Consider the following 21,551-nt stretch of genomic DNA (forward strand, 5'->3'; position numbering starts at 1 on the left):
CAACATCAATAAGCTGCGGAATTTGCAGATATATCTCTGCTATAATCCCGAGGCCAGCCCCTACTACCAGCGCCCCCAACACCCCAGCACCTAAACCTCCCCACCGCAACCACCCTCACCCCCGAGGGACACACACGACGCTGTGTAGAACTAGTCAGGTGCTCCCCATTAGGGGAATGTGCTGTACAAAGCCAGTCCTGCACGAATGGGACACACACAGACTGTGTATAACGCAACGCAATCTGCAGCGAGCACTCAGACCTGCTCGCACTCAGCAATGTAGTGAACAGTTGTAACCGGGTACATCTCCAGCGCTTCAATGACAGGAAATTGTAAAGCACTGACGCTGGACTGCAATTCATCAATACAAGCGATCATCTCACTCCCACTTTGTATTTTAGGATATATGGAGAGGCCTCATAAAGTGGAACCTCCGACATCACATCAAGTTCACAACAAAGGCATATCTCGAGACCCCACATGAGATATAGGGTTGTAAATAACAGCCAAATAAATCGCTTAAGTGCTGTAGCATCGATTGAAACCGATCCTACTTTCGAAAAGAAGAGAATTGGAATAAATTATCCAGCTGGAGAGATGTAGCTTGTGGAGCGCGACAGGGATCAGTCGTGGCCTCCTGTGCGGTGCTGAGAACAGGTTGGATGGTTCATACAATGAGGCACGGTGAGGTGCAGCACTTGAAAACGGAACGGAACAGACGGATAAAGTTGGAGCTGTTCAGCCGGTTCACACAGTATCTATGGAGAGGCATAAATAGGAAATGTTTCGTCCGAAACCCGCATCAGGATGATCCCGCCCAGGTTCTGGTCCCATCCTGGGTGTTCAGAGATAGGGAGGATACAATGTCTGTGATCCTTCAAGAGGAACACCACAATTCTCAGCTCCGGAGGCTTGCGCGCTTCAATGCTAAACAGGCCAAACGGTGGAGACCAGACTAAGTGTGGTCCAGCGGTTCTCCTGCCTTAGGTGTTCACCTCAGGGCTAAGAGCCATGACCGGTCAAAATAGAGGAACAGTGATGAAGATTCCTTCTTCCCTGTGTACGAGCAAGGTCAGACAGAGATGGAGGACGTTCATTGCTTCGCTAAGCGACAGCGGCTTAATGGGCCGTAAGTCATGACTGTGATCGGGCTGGACTAGAGGCCTCCCAAATGCTGACAAGAGGTACGGGAACATGAAGTAGGCAGTGCATGGAAAGACATAAATGCAACAGAGTGGCTGCAGCGGCGTATTTTCTTTTCCCTAGGGCTCCATTTGAGCCCCACATATGTCCTTTTACTTTACCCCTCTAACCTTAATCTCATACCCTCTGATATTATGCCTCTTTGTCCTCGGAAAATGCCAGCTGTTCGCGACCCTATCTATGACTCACATAATCTTACAAACGGATCGGTTATCTTTCTCAGTCTTCACTGCTCCAGTGAAAACAGTCAAGTTCCTTCAGTGTACATCAGTGCCTGTGACAGTAATAAACCGGTTTAACAAATGAGCACATCCCCTCTCATCCCGCAGCATCCTATCAAACCACTGCTGCACCCTCACCAAACCCGGCGCGTCTGTGCTATATCGGGCGCCCAGAACCGGTTATAATATTTCTGATACAACCTCACAGAGATTTATGAAGCAGCTGCATGACCGCTTCCTCAGCTCAGTGTATTGACGACTACAGCCCGTCCTGGCAGATACATTGTTAACTACCCCATCCCGTCGGAAGCCACTTTCAGGAAGCTACAGACATGGACCCTGGGTTTCTCTCTCCGTCCATTTTTTCAGAGCCGTCTCATCGGCAGAGTTGTATTCCTTATCCTTTGCTCTCTAAGTTGCAATGATGGATCCCTGTCTTGATCAGACTCCATCTGGTGATGCTCTTCTCACAAAGGAATATATCCTGCTGTATTTTGTCTAAACCATCCACTATAACACCAACATTTGTATGATCCACAAACCTAGAATTGCGCCCACACACGCGATACGAGAGAATATGCAGCTGCTGTAAATCCAAAGCAACACACAGAAACTGCTGCAGGAACTCAGCAGCCGGGCAGCATCTACGGAAAACAGAAAACAGTGGGAGACCCTTCGTGATGACAGAATTACCCATGTCTCAATTCATGTCTCAATGCAAGTCAGAGATCGCCAGAGAGGTTATGTCCACTCGACTGCATTCTCTGTCCTCGATGCAACCGCCTTTTCTGAAACATAGAACCGAGCAGGTTATTGTTCCGACCGCATTTGGAGTGGTCTGAGCAGTTGTAGGCCCCAAATAGAATATAGACCACTTACCATAGAACAGCACCGCGCAGTACAGGAAATTCTGCCCACCCTTTACGCTTCCAAGTGCGACCATCCTGTCCGAAATATTTGCGTGTCTGACAGGCATAGAACGTAAACGTGTCCCTCTCCCTATGTTTAAACTTCAATTAGATCTTCAGGAGTAGATGATTTCTTACAGGGTGTTTTCCTTCAGTGGATAATATCCGGAATTTGCTGCCAGTGGATATGGTTAAATCAGATATCAGAGGGTGTTTACGAGCCTTTCCAAACGGAAGCTTGAATAGGCGAGGCAGAGGAAGTTATGTGCTGAGGGGATTAGTCTGGTGTGGTCATACAAACGGCCGACGGCTATCTCTATTGACAGAGCTGCTCAGCCCCGGATGTACTCAAGACGTTCATTAGGCGTCCTGCAATGTGAAATGTTGGTGGACACGAGGTGGTCTGTATCGATAACAGATGTTAAATCGCAGCCATGTGTTCACAAGGACACCCAGGTCTCTCTGAACGTTTCGCTCTGACCTCATGTAAAATGTGCCCTTCTTTTCCACTAATCTGCCCGGAACGGATGATCTCACATTTTCATCCGTTCTCTACCATCTGCCCCGTCTACACCCATCCAATTACCCTGCCAACAACCACCAAATATCCATTACAACCTTTCCCCCACTGACACTGCCATCCAGCTCTGTCATGCCAACTGGTTCAGAGTCAAAGAGTAATTCTCGTTTTGGGATCAAGGAAAAAGATATTTATAAAGCAGTCTATCTCTGTCACGAATTTATAAACCTTCATAAGGTTGCTTACGTTTCAGAGAATAACATTTTTAGCCCACTCATCCTCTCTTTATCACCCAAGACTCTTTTCCTGGTACACCCCTCGTTTGCCTGACTCTAAGTAAACAACTTTCTTCTGACGGGCAGGACAAAGGGATTTGTATCTGGTACTCCTGACCGAAGCTTGGCAAATGTCACGTAGACAGCAGGGTTTCCTTTAGCGAAATGCTGCCAACCAAACTGGCTGGGATTAGTTGCGGAAATAGATAAGGGATTGTACAGTGTACAGTGTAAAGTGATTGATACACTGTAGGACAGTTCAGATCATGGAGTTTAGAAACATAGAAAACCTACAGAACAATACCGGCCCTTCGGCCCACAAAGTTGTGCCAAACACGTCCTACCTTAGAAATTATTAGGTTTACCTATAGCCCTTTATGTTACTAAGCTCCATGTACACATCTGAAATCCTCTAAAAAGACCCTGTCGTATCCGCCTCCACCACCAGTGCTCATTCCACGCACTCACCACTCTCTGAGTAAAAATCTTACCCCTGACATCTCTTCTGTACCTACTCCCCAGCACCTCAAACCAGTGTCCTCCTGTGGCAACCATTTCAGCTCTGGGAAAAAGAGCTGTGACTATCCACATGATCAATGCCTCTCATCATCTTGTACACCTCTATCAGGTCACCTCTCATCCTCCTTCGCTCCAAGGAGAAAAGGCCAACTTCACTCAAGCTATTCTGATATGGCATACTCCCCAATCCAGGCAAAATCCTTGTAAATCTCCTCTGCACCGTTTCAATGGCTTGCAGGTCCTTCCTGTAGTGAGGCGACCAGAACTGAGCACAGTACTCCTAGTGGGGTCTGACCAGAGTCCTGTATAGCTGAAACATACAGAAGGACAGAAGAATTAAAGGCGGAGAGGATTTTGCTCAAATGTGCAGAAAGGAACTACAACTGTCAATTTAGTAAGATGACATGGAGATGTGAAGGGCCACTGTAACCAGGGTAACACATTGATGGACCGAGCAAAACTCACGCGCACACTGCTGAGTAGAAGGAACCGGAGAGATAAAACTTAGTCTTCTCATAGCCGGGTTACGAGTCATGGTTCAGGTGCTGCCTGAAAAGCCCGTGTTTTCTCCCAGATGGAGTGGACAACACGTTTTTTTTTGTGGTTGCATGCAGACTCGGGGAGGTAATCAGTGGAAACGCTGGGCGCAGTTTAAAGATTGCGACTCGGCTTTTTGTCTCCTTCACAGACAGAGCACGAGTTCAAGTGTACCCGGCAGCAGTTTCATTTCAGAGAGCCTCAGTGATGAACAGACGCGGTTGCGTCTGACCCGACCATCCCTAATGGAAGCAGACCGCCGGGAAATGCGAAGGCAGAGGACACTCAGAAAGCATAAGAACAAGCCGTCAATAGCATGTTGAACTGAAATGGTCGTAGTGCTCAGGAATGAAGTCTGGTTGCCGAAGGCAGATGATAGATAGATAGATAGATAGATAGATAGATAGATAGATAGATACTTTATTCATCCCCATGGGGAAATTCAACATTTTTTTCCAATGTCCCATACACTTGTTGTAGCGGAACTAATTACATACAATACTTAACTCAGTAAAAATATGATATGCATCTAAATCACTCTCTCAAAAAGCATTAATAATAGCTTTTAAAAAGTTCTTAAGTCCTGGCGGTTGAATTGCAAAGCCTAATGGCATTGGGGAGTATTGACCTCTTCATCCTGTCTGAGGAGCATTGCATCGATAGTAACCTGACGCTGAAACTGCTTCTCTGTCTCTGGATGGTGCTATGTAGAGGATGTTCAGGGTTTTCCATAATTGACCGTAGCCTACTCAGGGCCCTTCGCTCAGCTACCGATGTTAAACTCTCCAGTACTTTGCCCACGACAGAGCCCGCCTTCCTTACCAGCTTATTAAGACGTGAGGCGTCCCTCTTCTTAATGCTTCCTCCCCAACACGCCACCACAAAGAAGAGGGCGCTCTCCACAACTGACCTATAGAACATCTTCAGCATCTCACCACAGGCATTGAATGACGCCAACCTTCTAAGGAAGTACAGTTGACTCTGTGCCTTCCTGCACAAGGCATCTGTGTTGGCAGTCCAGTCTAGCTTCTCGTCTAACTGTACTCCCAGATACTTGTAGGTCTTAACCTGCTCCACACATTCTCCATTAATGATCACTGGCTCCATATGAGACCTAGATCTCCTAAAGTCCACCAACATCTCCTTGGTCTTGGTGATATTGAGACGCAGGTAGTTTGAGATGCACCATATCACAAAGTCCTCTATCAGTTTCCTATACTCCTCCTCCTGTCCATTCCTGACACACCCCACTATGGCCGTGTCATCAGCGAACTTCTGCACATGGCAGGACACCGAGTTATATTGGAAGTCTGATGTGTACAGGGTGAACAGGACCGGAGAGAGTACGGTTCCCTGCGGCGCTCCTGTGCTGCTGACCACCGTGTCAGACCTACAGTCTCCCAACCGCACATACTGAGGTCTATCTGTCAAGTAGTCCACTATCCAATCCACCATGTGAGAGTCTACTCCCATCTCCGTTAGTTTGTGCCTTAAGATCTTGGGCTGGATGGTGTTAAAGGCACTCGAGAAGTCAAGGAATGTAATCCTCACAGCACCACTGACCCCATCTAGGTGAGAGAGTGATTTGTGCAGCAGGTGGGAGTGGAGGATGCTATCACGTATTTGCTGCACAAATCACTCTCTCACCTAGATGGGGTAAGTTGTGCTGTGAGGATTACATTCCTTGACTTCTCTAGTGCCTTTAACACCATCCAGCCCAAGATCTTAAAGCACAAACTAACGGAGATGGGAGTAGACTCTCACATGGTGGATTGGATAGTGGACTACTTGACAGATAGACCTCAGTATGTGCGGTTGGGAGACTGTAGGTCTGACACAGTGGTCAGCAGCACAGGAGCGCCACAGGGAACCGTACTCTCTCCGGTCCTGTTCACCCTGTACACATCTGACTTCCAATATAACTCGGAGTCCTGCCATGTGCAGAAGTTCGCTGATGACACGGCCATAGTGGGGTGTGTCAGGAATGGACAGGAGGAGGAGTATAGGAAACTGATACAGGACTTTGTGATATGGTGCAACTCAAACTACCTGCGTCTCAATGTCACCAAGACCAAGGAGATGTTGGTGGACTTTAGGAGATCTAGGCCTCATATGGAGCCAGTGATCATTAATGGAGAATGTGTGGAGCAGGTTAAGACCTACAAGTATCTGGGAGTACAGTTGGACGAGAAGCTAGACTGGACTGCCAACACAGATGCCTTGTGCAGGAAGGCACAGAGTCGACTGTACTTCCTTAGAAGGTTGGCGTCATTCAATGTCTGCAGTGAGATGCTGAAGATGTTCTATAGGTCAGTTGTTGAGAGCGCCCTCTTCTTTGTGGTGGCGTGTTGGGGAGGAAGCATTAAGAAGAAGGACGCCTCACGTCTTAATAAGCTGATAAGGAAGGCGGGCTCTGTCGTGGGCAAAGTACTGGAGAGTTTAACATCGGTAGCTGAGCGAAGGGCGCTGAGTAGGCTACGGTCAATTATGGAAAACCCTGAACATCCTCTACATAGCACCATCCAGAGACAGAGAAGCAGTTTCAGCGACAGGTTACTGTCGATGCAATGCTCCTCAGACAGGATGAAGAGGTCAATACTCCCCAATGCCATTAGGCTTTACAATTCAACTGCCAGGACTTAAGAACTTTTTTAAAGCTATTATTAATGCTTTTTGAGTTAGTGATTTAGATGCATATCATATTATTACTGAGTTAAGTATTGTATGTAATGAGTTTTTGCTGCAACAAGTGTATGGGACATTGGAAAAAATGTTGAATTTCCCCATGGGGATGAATAAAGTATCTATCTATCTATCTATCTATCTATCTATCTATCTATCTATCTATCTATCTATCTATCTATCTATCTATCTATCTATCTATCTATCTATCTATCTATCTATCTAAATACGTGATATCATCCTCCACTCCCACCTTCTCCTTATACGCAAACTGAAGAGGATCCCGGGCGTGCCTGGTTTGTGGCCTCAGATTCTGTATTATCAGCCGCTCCATGGTCTTCATCACGTGCGACGTCAAGGCAACAGGTCTGAAGTCATTCAACTCCTTTGGTTGTGGTTTCTTCGGTACCGGGACAATACAGGATGTTTTCCACTGTCTGGGTACTCTTCTCTGCTCCAGGCTCATGTTGAAGATGCGCTGTAGTGGTTCACCCAGCTCAGTCGCACAGGCCCTCAGTAATCGTGGGGAAACTCCATCCGGTCCAGCCGCCTTGCTGGTACAGATCTTCCTCAGTTGACCTTCCACCTGTGCAGCCGTAATCCTGGGCGTGGGCAAGGTCTCCTGTGAGTGGCTATTTTCCTGTGAGGGAAGTAAGCCTGGTGTGGAGTTCTGCGGTGAGGATGAGATTGTGCTGTCGAACCTATTGAAGAAGTTGTTCAGCTGGTTCCCTTTATATCTCAGAAAATTTTGGGGAAAGTAGATAGGGATATGCGTTACAGCAGAGACACCAGGCTCCACAAATCTGACGGCGTAGCAGACCAACAAAGAAAACAAAATACACGTAGCGGCTGAAAACAATCAACACATCCTGAATAGGGAGTGAAAACAAATGAGCTGGTCTCTTTCTCTGACTGGGACAGCGATCGAATGGGCAATCTGAGTGTGGGTGCCACTGGGGTGAGTGCCTTACAATCGTTACCATCTTTACCAGAGAGGACCCACTGCAATTAGCCTCCTTAAATTTGACTTTTGCTGCATTTTTTTGTTCAGTAGGATCGTGGAGTGACTGTGAGGGTGTATTCTGCAGATAGTATATATTGCAATTATTAAATGCGCTGGTAACCAATCCTTTGAACCTGGATTGTAGAGCGAGTTTAAAATAGTTTTCCCTGACATGTGGACTGGAGTTGATTGCAAACCGGAGAATGCTGATTACCATTAATTTTGGGCGTCTGGAGTGTGCGTGTGAAGAAGCTGGTGTGTGAAAACTAAATGTAATTCAGAGGAAGCATTATAAGTATAGATGCGTCATGTTGTTAACTTTGAGCTTTAGCTTATAAAATGTCATAAAATACTGGGGTTGGAGGCTTCTTCCTCCAAGTGTGTCTCAGTATGATCCCAGCTGCTAGTTGTTTTTTTTTAATTGAATAAAACAATTCTACATTCACTGGCTTCGGTGAGACTTTGGTGACTTTGGTCACGTCTCAAGAGAGATATTTTTTTTTTTGATTTGTACAGCATACTTTATTTAAATAAATCTATTCTAGGTATTCTTTCGCATAGTTCTTTGATTCAACAATCACGGAGGTGGGGCGATGGACACGGTAAGCTTAAAGATGGGGATTTCTTTGAGGGATGTATTTGGTTTCAAAGAACCTAGCCACTACCCTGGAAGACGCTATCAGCGACAAGACATCTTGGTTACGTCGGCTTTCACCGCACAATAGACTAGGGAGTTTACATAAGATAATTGTTTCACGAACTGTTAACCACAGTTGTACGAACTTGTACAATTACAATTCTACCCATTTAAAATGTCATCGGATGTAAGCCCACATGTCAATTTTTTTGATTAGGGCATTTCCTACCAATCTGCTGCTGGAAACAATATTTTTGATAGGTGGGATGTTCACCTCATAACAGAAGAGGCGGCAGTATGAACTTGCTTCTGTTCTGCTCAATCAGCGGAACATTTTTGCGTTTTGAGAAGTCTGATTTCTTCCTGTTGGTGTGGAAGTGAATATTTACACTGACTCCCGTTATGCCTCAGTCAATACACATGATAATGGAGACTTGTGGAAACTATGCGTAATACTCACCTTTTCGGGAACACAGCGAGTGATTTCCAATTGTGTCTGCATTTCCTTTGTCTACTGCAATTGCTATTATAAAGTGCACGGCTCATACTGATGGAAATGATATAATAACTAACAGCAGCTGCAGCAGAACTTTACTACACGTGAGTCACCTCAGTGAGACCAGAGCGACGATACTATCTGAAAGTCTGCTGATGGACTCGGTATTTGTTGTTGGCACTTGTCTTCTGTGGGTGTAGAAGCTGATCCAAATCGTAAAAAGTAACGCCATAAGTGTAACTGAACTTTTACAATGAGATGTCTTCTTTGGCTTATGACCCATGTGATGACCTAAAATGATAAAGGTTCATACTTCGCATTCAAAGTAGTAAAGCAATTGACAACTGTCTTGCATTGTTCCCTGAGCCCTTACCGTTAAAACCTAGTCGGGCTTTTGAATCTACTGGAGTCTATGTTTCTAAGGTCTACCTTATTTGGGCACAAAGCCATCAAGCCCTTCAGCCACATTATTGACATAAAATGTAAAAAGAAACGATCCTAACACAAACTTCTGGCATCAGCCAGAAAATGCTCCCTGTGTTCCTGCTCTTTGATTCCTGCAAATCAGCCACTGCTTTACCCATGCTATTGTACTTCATGTACAACATGTGCTCTTAACTTGTTAGGTTTCAGAAGGGTTTTTATTTTCATTCAATCGAGAGTATAATACTTGATTGGAGATATTCGCTCTGCGTGTCTGTGACTTGCATGGAGATATGGATGGTTGCACTTCTGTCCTGACAGAAGCGTTGAATGTTTTCTCTTTTCCGGAGACATTGTCTGACTTGCCGAGTTCCTCCAGCATTGTGTGTGTGTGTGTGTGTTGGTTGGATTTCCAGCAGCTGCAGATGTTCTGGTGCCCTGTGTGTGGGTGGAATGCTCTGTCTGTGGATGATACAAAGATTGGTGGCATTATGGATTGTTTAGAAGGGATATTTCCCTTGCGGATGTGTTGAGAGAATCACCAGATGGGTTTATTGAGAACAAGTCTGTGTCATTGCATCTTTGAAAACCAAATGATAAGAGACAAAACACAGCTAATGATATGACTTCAAACAATTTGACGTACAGAGAATACTTCGGGTCCAACTCTGTATCCTACTGAAAATGACTCCCATGTTGATGGAGTGACTGAGAAAGCACATGCCATGACGGGCTCTGGAGCAGGGAAAGCTGAGGAAAGCTCCTGATACCAGTTTATGAGACCCTGAGAGTCATAGATTGGGGAGCGGATAGCTGTCATTCTCAGAGAGCTAATGGGTTTCATATCACAGGCCATGAGCTTGAGGTCAGACAGGTAACTTCAAAGGACATGTGTTGGGCACTAATGTAGTCCCAGGGAAAATGAAAGTCGCCACTGCGGCTACTCTGTTGTTTTTATGTCTTTCCATGCACTGTCTACATACAAGTGTTATGCAGTTGCTCCACTGACCCTCGTTGACATTTGGGAGACCTCTGGTACAACCCGATCATTGCCCATTGCTCCCTTGGCTTTTAGAACAGCAATGATGGTTCCCCTTCTCTGTCTGTCCTTGTTAACACACAGGTATAGAAATATTCTGCATTGATGTTTTTACCACTCATGCTTGCTAACCCTGAGCTGAACCCCGTACCTGGAGTAAGGGCTGACCACTCTTGGGCTGGCCTCTACCGTTTGAGGTGTTTGACAAGGGTGATTATACCCAGAGTCCAAGCACAAGTTCCTGACTCCAGTCAGCACAGCTCTCAGCCACACTGAAGCACGTAACTCTCCAAACCCCTTGTGGTCCTCTTGAAGGTTCACAGATATTTCAGCTTCCATATCGCTGAACACAGGAAATTCAGTGGTTGGGACCTGCACCAGGGCTGACTCATCCTGATGCGGTTTTCGGCCGAAACACTCACCATTTATTTCACTCCATAGTCACTGCCTGAACCTGTGGAATTCCTCCAGGAATGCGTGTGTGTGACGTTCCGTATTACAATGCTCCGCCGTACAGTGTCATATTGAATGAATCCTCCAGCCTGTCCTCGGTGCCAGGTAGAAGAATATGAGTAATCCCTGTTGCGCTCCACAAGTTACATCTCTTTCGCTGGAAAACTTAGAACTCTGTGGTTTTTTTTTGCGAGTAGAACAGCCCTCAATCCATGGTAAAACACGTCTAATATTTACATATTTTCTGTTTTTGTTTATAATCCCATATCTCAAGTGGAGACTTGAAATCCACCCTTTGTGAGTTGGAGTTCAAGTCAAGAGGTTCAGTACAAGAGTTCTCTTACGTATACGCTGCAAGATACCCAGGAGGCAGGAGATTGCACGTGTCTCCTGTCAGTGTTTTACTGATTTTTGTCCTTGAAGTGCTAACAGTGGACAAGATTGCCGAGTGCGAGCTAGTTAGAGTGTTCACTGCAGAGCGCGTTGCGTTATTTACAGTATGTGTGTGTCTTCATTTGTAGAGTTCATTGCCCTCACAGAAAACTTCTGACTATTTCTGTACTATTCAGTTTCTGTGTGTACGGGTTGGGCGGACTGGGGGGAGGAGTGGGTGTTGGTTCGGGCGGACTGGGGAGAGGGGTGGGTGTTGGGTTGGGCGGACTGGGGGGAGGAGTGGGTGTTGGTTCGGGCGGACTGGGGAGAGGGGTGGGTGTTGGGTTGGCGGACTGGGGGGCGGGGTGGGTGTTGGGTTGGCGGACTGGGGGGAGGGGTGGGTGTTGGTTCGGGCGGACTAGGGGGAGGAGTGGGTGTTGGGCTGGGGGAAGTGGGGTCTTTCTCGTGTTGAAATATTCTGGTGTAAAGCTCCCTGTCCACACTGGGTAGAGTGTGGTCTGTGTTGGGTTGGGACTCCACAATGTAGATTTCGTTTTCCATGTCTTATCTGCACAGCCGAGTGCTGTGAACGCGCTCTGTGGTGTATCGCTACAGAAATAAACAAACAATTCAGTACTTCCGTCCACCATTATTCTGGCCCCGCTGCAATTCCGTTCAGCGTGACTCGATCGCCCCTTCACCGGCCACTAAATGGTGTCTGCTGAGCTGCAGCATCGGTGTGAGACGTGGCCACACAACTGTAAAATACCAAGTATTGCCAGCGAGCCCACTGGTTAGGGTTGCTGCGCCCCTTCATCTTAGATGATGCCCCTCGTTATTGTAACGGACCCACCTGCCTTGGAAGAGAGCCCAATGATCCCCAAAACAGAAAGTATCTCACTGAACCGACTACTCAGCCACACATTTAACTGCAGCACCTTCCCAGGTCTCAGCCCGCTTTCACTCAGAACAGGGGGTAATCCTGGGAACAACACAATAAAGGACATTCTCACTGTGTCTGCTCGGACTCAATCTTAGCACTGGCATCAGTGAAGTAACGCTTCATTCTCAAGGATTACTCATGGCCGCAGTTAAAGCTATGTGTGCCTTTGACTGACTCAGCAACAACACAGAACATCATTGCACATGAAGAGCCCCTCCGCTCACGATGTCTGTCCTGTGCCAAATAAAACTAAATCTCCTCTGCTTGTGTGTCAATATCTCCCAGGTTCCTACATATTCATGTGCCCATCTGAAAGTTCTTAATCACAGTATCGGAAATACTTTCACCAGCGCGTACCAGGCATAGTCTAATCTCAACGTAAAGAAATAATCTGGGACGCACACGTTTGAAATTACCCTCTCTCTCAGCTTAATGCTGTGATTTCTGGTACGGACATTTTCCTAATGCTGAATGTCTACTCCACTGAGGTCTCCAATATTTTATTAAATTCCGTCAAGCTTCTCCTCAGCAGGCTAACCTGCGAGGAAAACAGTCCCCGTCAGTTTAACTGAAACCCTCTCGTCCAGACAATATCCACGCGAAATATCTGCACCATGTTCAGATAAATTACATCCCTCCTACGGTGTGGCGACTGGAAATGCACACGGCGATCCAAGTGCGACCGAATTAATAATTTCGACAACTATAAGACGATATCCCAGCACCGCTGACGCCTCTATGATGACGACAAGCATGCTGCGCACTTCCTTCTCCATCCGGTCTGCATGGCCCAGAACAGAGGCACGTCCATTCACAAGAGAGATGGCCAGGAATTTCTTTAGGCTGAGGGTTGTGAATCTGTGGTATTCATTGCCTCCTGCTTCTACAGGATCTTATATTTTTCGGCTTTATTGAAATCATGAGATATACGGGCATGCAATCAGTATTTGTTTGAAAGTTTACTAGTCAATGCTGTCGCCAGGGGCTTTAGCAGCACCGGACTGACAAGACAGCGGCTAAACCGTCCCCTCCAAGGAAGGCACATCGCTCATTTTACCCACATTGAACTCAGTCCGTGACACTGGCAATGTTATATTGATCAGCAAACTGAAGGAGATAGTGTTTATTATAAAGAAATGATGTATAATGATAAAATGTATGTTTAACGATTCAAGCATTGCAAAACAGCTGCACGAACCCTCTCCACGGAATATGTTTCGAAACAGCATTAAATGAATGTCCTTCTAATTCTGTTTGAAGAGCTAAATATAAACGACAATGACTCAATAAGTAGTTACACTGCGTGTTTGTTCAATGGGTTGTGTCTAATCAGACGAATGGGAGCACTAAGTGATTTAAGCGCGGTTCCGACTGGTGAATAAGAACTCTTTGAATCAGAGCATGCGGGCATTTGGGACATTTTATACAACCGATCGGTGCTTCATGTAGAAAATGGGATACCCCGCAATTTTCAACATCGTCGGAATTTTCTACCCGGTGGTTGCTGCACTCGGAATTCCAGGTAATGTTATGTGTTTCTGTTACTCTCGGGGTATCGTAGACTAAATGAATCCTGATTCATTGTTGCATTTGCGGTCCAGCGCATTGGACGGTGAAAAGAAACCTTCATATTCTAATTTATATCTAATTGTAATTCGCGTTAATTAATATGTTTAATCTTACAGTGATATGTTATTTAGGTGTTTGATACAGTTTTATACTATCGTGGACACAACTGTATGCCAGAAATGTTTAAGTGTGCTTACAAAACGCGCAAACCGTAACTACTGCCCTCACAATGCTGACGAAACTCAGTCGAACAAGCAGCATTTATGTAGAGGAAGAAATGTTCGAGGAGACCCTTCAGCAGGACTTCATCAGATCAGTTTGCAAAGATACCGCTTCGCATAACATCCTGATGGCGACAGTACTGACTTACCAGATCTGGCCAAAGCTGAGCCTGCCCTGTGACGTAATATCTTCCTCTGACGTCCGGCTTTGCCGGCACGATTCCTCTCATAAAATTCTTAAAGTTCACTGCAGGGACGAGGAGACTTGATGCACCTCAGTTATTTAATCCCAAAGTATTATCAGCTGTTCCCGCATCTCCCCTTGTTAAATTACTTCTTCCTCCCCTGTCATCATAAGCTGAAGGAATTTTTTTTAAAAATCGTCTTTTTATGTTCTAGGTGGTTTAGGTTTAAAATCCAAATTAATACATAACCTCTGCAGTATTATTCAGTGAAATAATTAAATGGTAGAACGGTCCCGCGCCCTTGTCTATTTGTTCTGAAACTACATTAAATGTGGCCAACCCTCCGAGGTACCTCGATCCTGAATGTTTCAGTGGAGTTACCTTGGTATCTGCCATTGATGTTCAATCAGCGAACGTGACTCTTTCTCATGGGTCCTCCCCGATAGCGGAGAAAACGCAGCCATGCAGATGAAATATGTCGGAGTAGTCTGTCGGACAATTATTTATCTGTTTCTCCAAAGAAGAATAGGATTCTCCTCAAACCAGCGGCTGCGGCCATTACTCCATTATTTTGTCCTTTCCAGCGCGACTGTCTGCTGAAGTGAGGAGTATCATGTGTGTCCTGTTGTATTAACCTCCCGTTCAGTGGCTTCCCCCTTTCGCATTTTCTTTTCAACGATCCCAGCAATTATTATTGAATGTTCGGGCATTGCTTTCAAATTCATTTTGATTTTTATGAGCATGCGCAATTCCCACGATTAATTCACTGATCACAACTATCTCGGCAAAGCTCTGTTTAGTTCACCCGTGGTGCCCACTCGCAAGTTTGGCATCTCTCTTTTCGTGGGATCTAGTATTCAGTACACATCGTTGGTACGTCCCTTGTTCTGACAGAGAGCGTAGCGTGTGAATCTGGATTTAAAATGCATTCGTGATCTTTATTCGATGTAATTAAAAAATAATTTCATTTTAAACCGAAGCCAATTAAATGATCGCTTTTAAAGAATTGTAATTACGTCATATCGTCTGAAATTAAAATCAATCTGTCCGCCATCCGTGCCGCTCTCCGCAAGACGCTTTCCTATTAGGGACAGCTCTTGATAACCTCGCCTTCCCTGTCTGGGATACGGCCCGTTACTAACTACATAGCAGAGCCGCCTGAGGATTAACTGCTGGATGTGAGACTGGCGAGATGTAAATCGTGTATTAAGTGGAATGATACCCTGACACCAAACTATGGCCCGTTCGACTACTACTCACAGTAGGCAAATAAAGTCACACGAATCATTCTACGGTTACTGATGGTATGTTTTAATGATTTATTTCAGTTAATTTAACTGCGATTGTGATCCTGTCCCGCGGGAAGTGCGGTCTGTCCAAATGCATCACTCTCTACCTTGTGGCCATGGCGATGGCCGATCTGATGGTGGTTATCATTGTTGTTATACTACAGAGGATAAATCATATCTATTTATATGCTAATTTCTTGCTCGTAACTCCGACGTGTTCTCTGCTACTGATCCTGGGTCTCGCAAGCTTGGACTGTTCTGTTTGGTTGACGGTAGTTTTCACTTTTGATCGGTGCGTCGCCATTTGCTGTGAGAAGCTGCGGAACCGATATTGCACCAAGAGAACAGCGACTGTGGTGGTAGCAACAGTGAGTGCGGCGTGTTGTGCCCCGTCTATTCCATATTACTTCGCAATAGATCGATGGCGTTGTATTACTACAGCTGAATATTTCACATCACCCCTGTGGAAAGCCTACGAGGTATTTGACATCATCATAACACCGTTACTACCAATATGTTTAATTGTGCTTTTTAATGTTTCAACCGTCAAACGTATCATAGCGACAAATAGAGTTCGCCAGGTACTTCGAAAAAGCAGTGAGAATTGTAATGATCCGGAGATAGCAAACCGGAGAAAGTCTATGAAACTGTTGTTCACACTTTCAGCTAATTTCATATTATTTTGGATGCCCTATGCTGTGCATTCTGTGAACTGGCAATCCGTAAACTATTTCTACACAGACAGATATTTGAGCTCACCGTCATACATCCTGCAGGTATGTGGGTTGATGCTGTCTTCTCTCAGTTGCTGCACCAACACGTGTATCTATGGCCTGACACAGAGAAAATTCAGGGAGGAGCTGAAGAATGGCGTAAAGTATCTGCTTGCAGCAACGGGAAAGATTTGCAAATAAAACACAAACAGGATTATACCTTTTTGCAGCTTCGAAATGTCTAATTACAATAGTATTTTATTTGAGCTTCAGGCGAACGGGTTTTGGTATCTCACTGTTCAAACGATTTGCGGAAGTAAGGCAACAAGGTTTAAATTATTATTATCACCAAGGAAAGTAATTCACTCGGATATCATGAAATTTCAATCCATTATATTTGATTACACCGTATCTAAGCCTACAAACAGGAATGAATCTCACCCATTTGGAAGAGTATTTGATTTGAGTTTCAAGCGATTGCTATTTCCGAATCTCACTATACAGTCAATCAGCGGGTATTAAGGAACATGGATTAACTGATTAATATATTCATGGAAAGACTTCTGACTGGGATGTTATGAACAATAAACTATGGCTGATTACAAGGTATCAGAGCATTTGAACAGGAATTAATCTGAGTTGTACAGTGTGCAAACAATTGACACAATCTCTGCATTGTGTTAAAAAATATAATATATAAAAATATATTATTGTATAATCCGAAATTCATGATTATTGCCTCGGCTGTTACGGCATTTATGTTTCATATTATTGTCTCTGAATATCAGCATCTGACGGTATGTTAGATGTTCTCCCCATCTCAGTAACATTTCCGTGCCAGAATACTCCGGAATCGCGACGTAACAAGGATTCCTTTATACTTACCAGTCATGAATGTGACGTGATCAGCAGGGGCTTGGTCTTTGTACTTAAGTAATACTGACACTTTGAAATACATTACTGCGAGCTGGACAAATTGTCATGCTTTGGTCATTGCGGAGGCATCAACAGTTGATATGCTTTGGTCATTTGGAGATTGCGGAGGGATTAATAATGATTTTTCAAGAATCGATGGGATTCTGGCATTGTACCGGATTTCTGGAAAATTGCAAATGTTACTCCGCCAGTTAAGAAGGGTGGGAGGCAGCAGAAAGGCAACTATGGACTTGTTAGCCTGACATCAGTGATTGGGAAGATTTTGGAATCCGTTGTTAAGGATGAGGTTATGGAATACCCGGAGGCACACAAGATAGGCCAAAGCCAGCATGGTTTCCGGAAAGGAAAATCCTTCCTGACTAACCTACTGCAATTGCTTTGAGGAAATTACAAGCAGAGTAGACAAAGGAGATGTAGTAGCTGCGGTGTACTTGAATTTTCAGAAGGCCTTTGACAAAGCGCAGCACCTAAGTCTGCTTAGCAAGATTAGAGCCCCTGGTATTACTAGGGAGTAACTAGCATGGGTGGAGCTTTGGCTGATCGGCAGAAAGCAGAGCGTGGGAGTAAAGGAATCCTATTCTGGCTGGCTGCCGGTTACCAGTGGAGTTCCACAGTGCTCAGTTTTGGGACCGCTGCTTTTCACGATTTATGTCAATGATTTGGACTATGCGATTAATGGGCTTGTGGCTAAATTTTCCGATGGTACAGAGATAGGTGGAAGAGCGGGTAATGTTGAGGAAACAGAAAGTTTGCAGAGACACTTAAATATTTTAGGGAAATGGGCAAAGAGGTGGCAAATGCAATACAATGTTCGAAAGTGTTTGGCCAGACACTTTATCATACACTTTTATCAGAATCAGATAAGTATAATGTTACGCTGTTATATATACAATATAATCAAGAAACCACAACTCATTTTAACAAATCGTAAAAAAAATGGAAATCTTATTTAATAAAGGGAAAAAAACCCACTACTTAAACTGGAGCAAAAAAAGGAAATAAAAAGAAAAAGAAAAGAAAGATTGGGCAAGTCCATTTGAGAATGAAATTAGAAGAAAGAGAAAGAGAGAAAAACATCCTTCCAGTCACCTCCGAACCTTCGCAGATAAGGATTTTCCCAAAAGGGAATGAAGAAAAATAAATATATAAATCAATCAATCAATCAATCAATCAATCATATGAAAAAAATGAATAAAGGGTCGCCAGACTTGCTCAAAATTAAAAGATGCATCAAACGACCGGCTTCTAATTCTCTCCAAACTTAAACATGACACAATGTAGGAGAGCCAATAAAAAACAGTAGGCGGATTAGAATCTTTCCAGTATAACAAGATAGCTCTCCAAGCCAGAAAAGTTGAAAAGGCCATCACATGTTGAATGGAAGCAGAAACTCTACCTGCTTCCTCTGGAATAATCCCAAAAATTGCCATAAGTGATTTGGGTTGAATATCCACATCTATAACGTTGGATAGTGTTCTAAACACATCCCTCCAAAAATTATTTAAACTTACACAGGACCAAAACATATGAGTCAGAGTAGCCAACTCTGCGTTACATCTGTCACAAATAGGGCTTATATTAGAAAAAAAACATGCACCAATTTATCTTTGGACATATGGGCCCTGTGTATTTTCTTAAACTGAATTAAGGAATGGCGTGTACAGATACATGAATTATTAACTAGATAATAAATTAAACTCCATTAATCACCTGAAAGGGAATGTTGAAGTTCTATTTCCCTAGTGCGTTGAACCCTATCATTAGGCGACATGCGAGCATTCATTAACTGTTTATAAATGATAGCTATTTAGAGAGACTTCAAATTTCAGAATTGTAAAGGGAAATTGGAAGTCCATGTGCAGGATACCCAAAATGTTAACCTCCAGGTTGAGTCGGTTGTGAAGAAGGCGAGTGGAATGTTAGCATTTATTTTCAGAGGTATAGGATATAAGAGCAGGGATATCATGCTGATGCTCTATAAGGTTCTCGTGTGACCACACTTGGAGTATTGTGTGCAGTTTTGGGCTCCGTATTTTGGAAAGGAGGAAATACTGACATTGGAGAGGGTTCAGAGAAGATTCACGAGAATAATTCCAGGAATGAAAGGGTTACCGTATGGGTGACGTCTGGCAGCTCTGGGGTGTATTCCCTGGATTTCAGGAGAATGAAGGGGAATCTCAAAGAAACTTTACGAATGCTAAACGGCTTGAAAAGATTAGATATGGCAACGTTATTACTCATGGTCGGGGAGCCTAGGACAAGAGGGCACGGCTTCAGGATTGAAGGACGTCAATTTAGAACAGAGATGCGTAGAGAGTTCTTCAGTCAGAGGGTGGTAAATCGGTAGAGCTTGTTGTGGAAGGTAAGTCATTGGATGCATTTAAGGCAGATATAGATAGGTTTTTAATTAGCCAGGACATCAAAAGGTATGGTGTGAAGGCAGGGAAGTGGGGAAAACTGGAAGAATTGGATCAGCCTATGATTGAATAGCGGAGCAGACTGCATAGTCCGAATAGACAATAGGTGCAGAAGTAGACCATTCGGCCCTTCGAGCCTGCACCGCCATTTTGAGATCATGGCTGATCAACTACTATCAATACCCGGTTCCTGCCTTGTCCCCATATCGCTTGATTCCCCTATTCATAAGATACCTATCTAGCTCCTTCTTGAAAGCATCCAGAGAATTTGCCTCCACTACCTTCCGAGGCAGTGCATTCCAGACCCCCACAACTCTCTGGGAGAAGAAGTTTTTCCTTAACTCTGTCCTAAACTACCTACCCCTTATTCTCAAACCATGACCTCTGGTACTGGACTCTCCCAGCATCTGGAACTTATTTCCTGCCTCTATCTTGTCCAATCCCTTAATAATCTTATATGTTTCAATCAGATCCCCTCTCAATCTCCTTAATTCCAGGGTGTACAAGCCCAGTCTCTCTAACCTCTCTGCGTAAGACAGTCCAGACACCCCAGGAATTAACCTCGTGAATCTACGCTGCACTTCCTCTACAGCCAGGATGTCCTTCCTTTACCCTGGAGACCAAAACTGTACACAATACTCCAGGTGTGGTCTCACCAGGGCTCTGTACAAATGCAAGAGGATTTCCTTGCTCTTGTACTCAATTCCCTTTGTAATAAAGGACAACATTCCATTAGCCTTCTTCACTGCCTGCTGCACTTGCTCATTCACCTTCAGTGACTGACGAACAAGGACTCCGAGATCTCTTTGTATTTCTCCCTTACCTAACTCTGCACCGTTCAGATAATAATCTGCCTTCCTGTTCTTACTCCCAAAGTGGATAACCTCACACTTATTCACATTAAACGTCATCGGCCAGGTATCTGCCCACTCACCCAGGCCATCCAAGTCACCCTGAATTCTCCTAACATCCTCATCACATGTCACACTGCCACCCAGCTTAGTATCATCAGCAAATTTGCTGATGTTATTTTCAATTCCTTCATCCAAATCATTGACGTAAATTGTAAACTGCTGTGGTCCCAATACCGAGCCTCCTTCTCGTCGTATATCATGTGGTCTTATCGTCATAAATACTTGAAACATGCTCCTCTGAACTTATCGGTTGGACTCTAAGAATTAGGGAAGAAGTAGGCCCTTTTGCCCATCGAGACTTCTCCGCCATTTTATCATGCTTGGTGCCACGATATCTTGTGACCAAAATTCTACTACCTTCTCACCAGATCATTCATGCCCCTTACAAATTAAGAATATATCATTCTGCCTTAAGATGTTCCGGGATTCCTTTTTGCTTCGTCTACTCCTCGCGTCAATCATTGGCTGGAGGAGACTCACTCATTGTGCTCTCAGTTTCTGGTAGTGAGAACAATATTCACCAACATGATTTATTGACTGAGTAATGGATACAAATTGTCAGTCACGGACCCGCGTAGAGTGTTGTTGATTGCAAATCCTTCCGGACCTTTCTTCAATGAATCGGGTTCCCCTTCCGTTACCATTGTGGTTGCCCTTACTCGCATCTTCTCCATGTCTCCGCCACCCGTCCAGAACACATCTTCGCGCCTCCCTAATAGGGATACAGTTTACCTTGTACTTACCTGCCACTCCATGAGCATCCGCATCCAGCACGTCGTTCTCCATCACTTCCGCCTATTCAACGGGATTCTACCACCAGTCGTATCTTTACTTCTGACCTCCCCCTCTCTGAGGCAGAACGTTCTGTCCTTAGCAACAGGCTCAATTTTGTCCCCAGCAACGTCCTCACTTTTGTCCCCCTCCGTCTACACCTCTGAGGGTTTCGGACCCGCCATGACGCTGAAGTCTTCTTCATCGCCTACGTCTCCGAGCCTAATACTTGACAAGGATTCCCCTCCCCCCATTGATGACCCCTTCCCCCGTCTTCAACCCTCCTCCTCCTCCTGGATAACCCC

This window comes from Hemitrygon akajei, unplaced genomic scaffold, assembly GCF_048418815.1.
Source record: "Hemitrygon akajei unplaced genomic scaffold, sHemAka1.3 Scf000110, whole genome shotgun sequence".
Lineage (NCBI taxonomy): Eukaryota > Metazoa > Chordata > Chondrichthyes > Myliobatiformes > Dasyatidae > Hemitrygon > Hemitrygon akajei.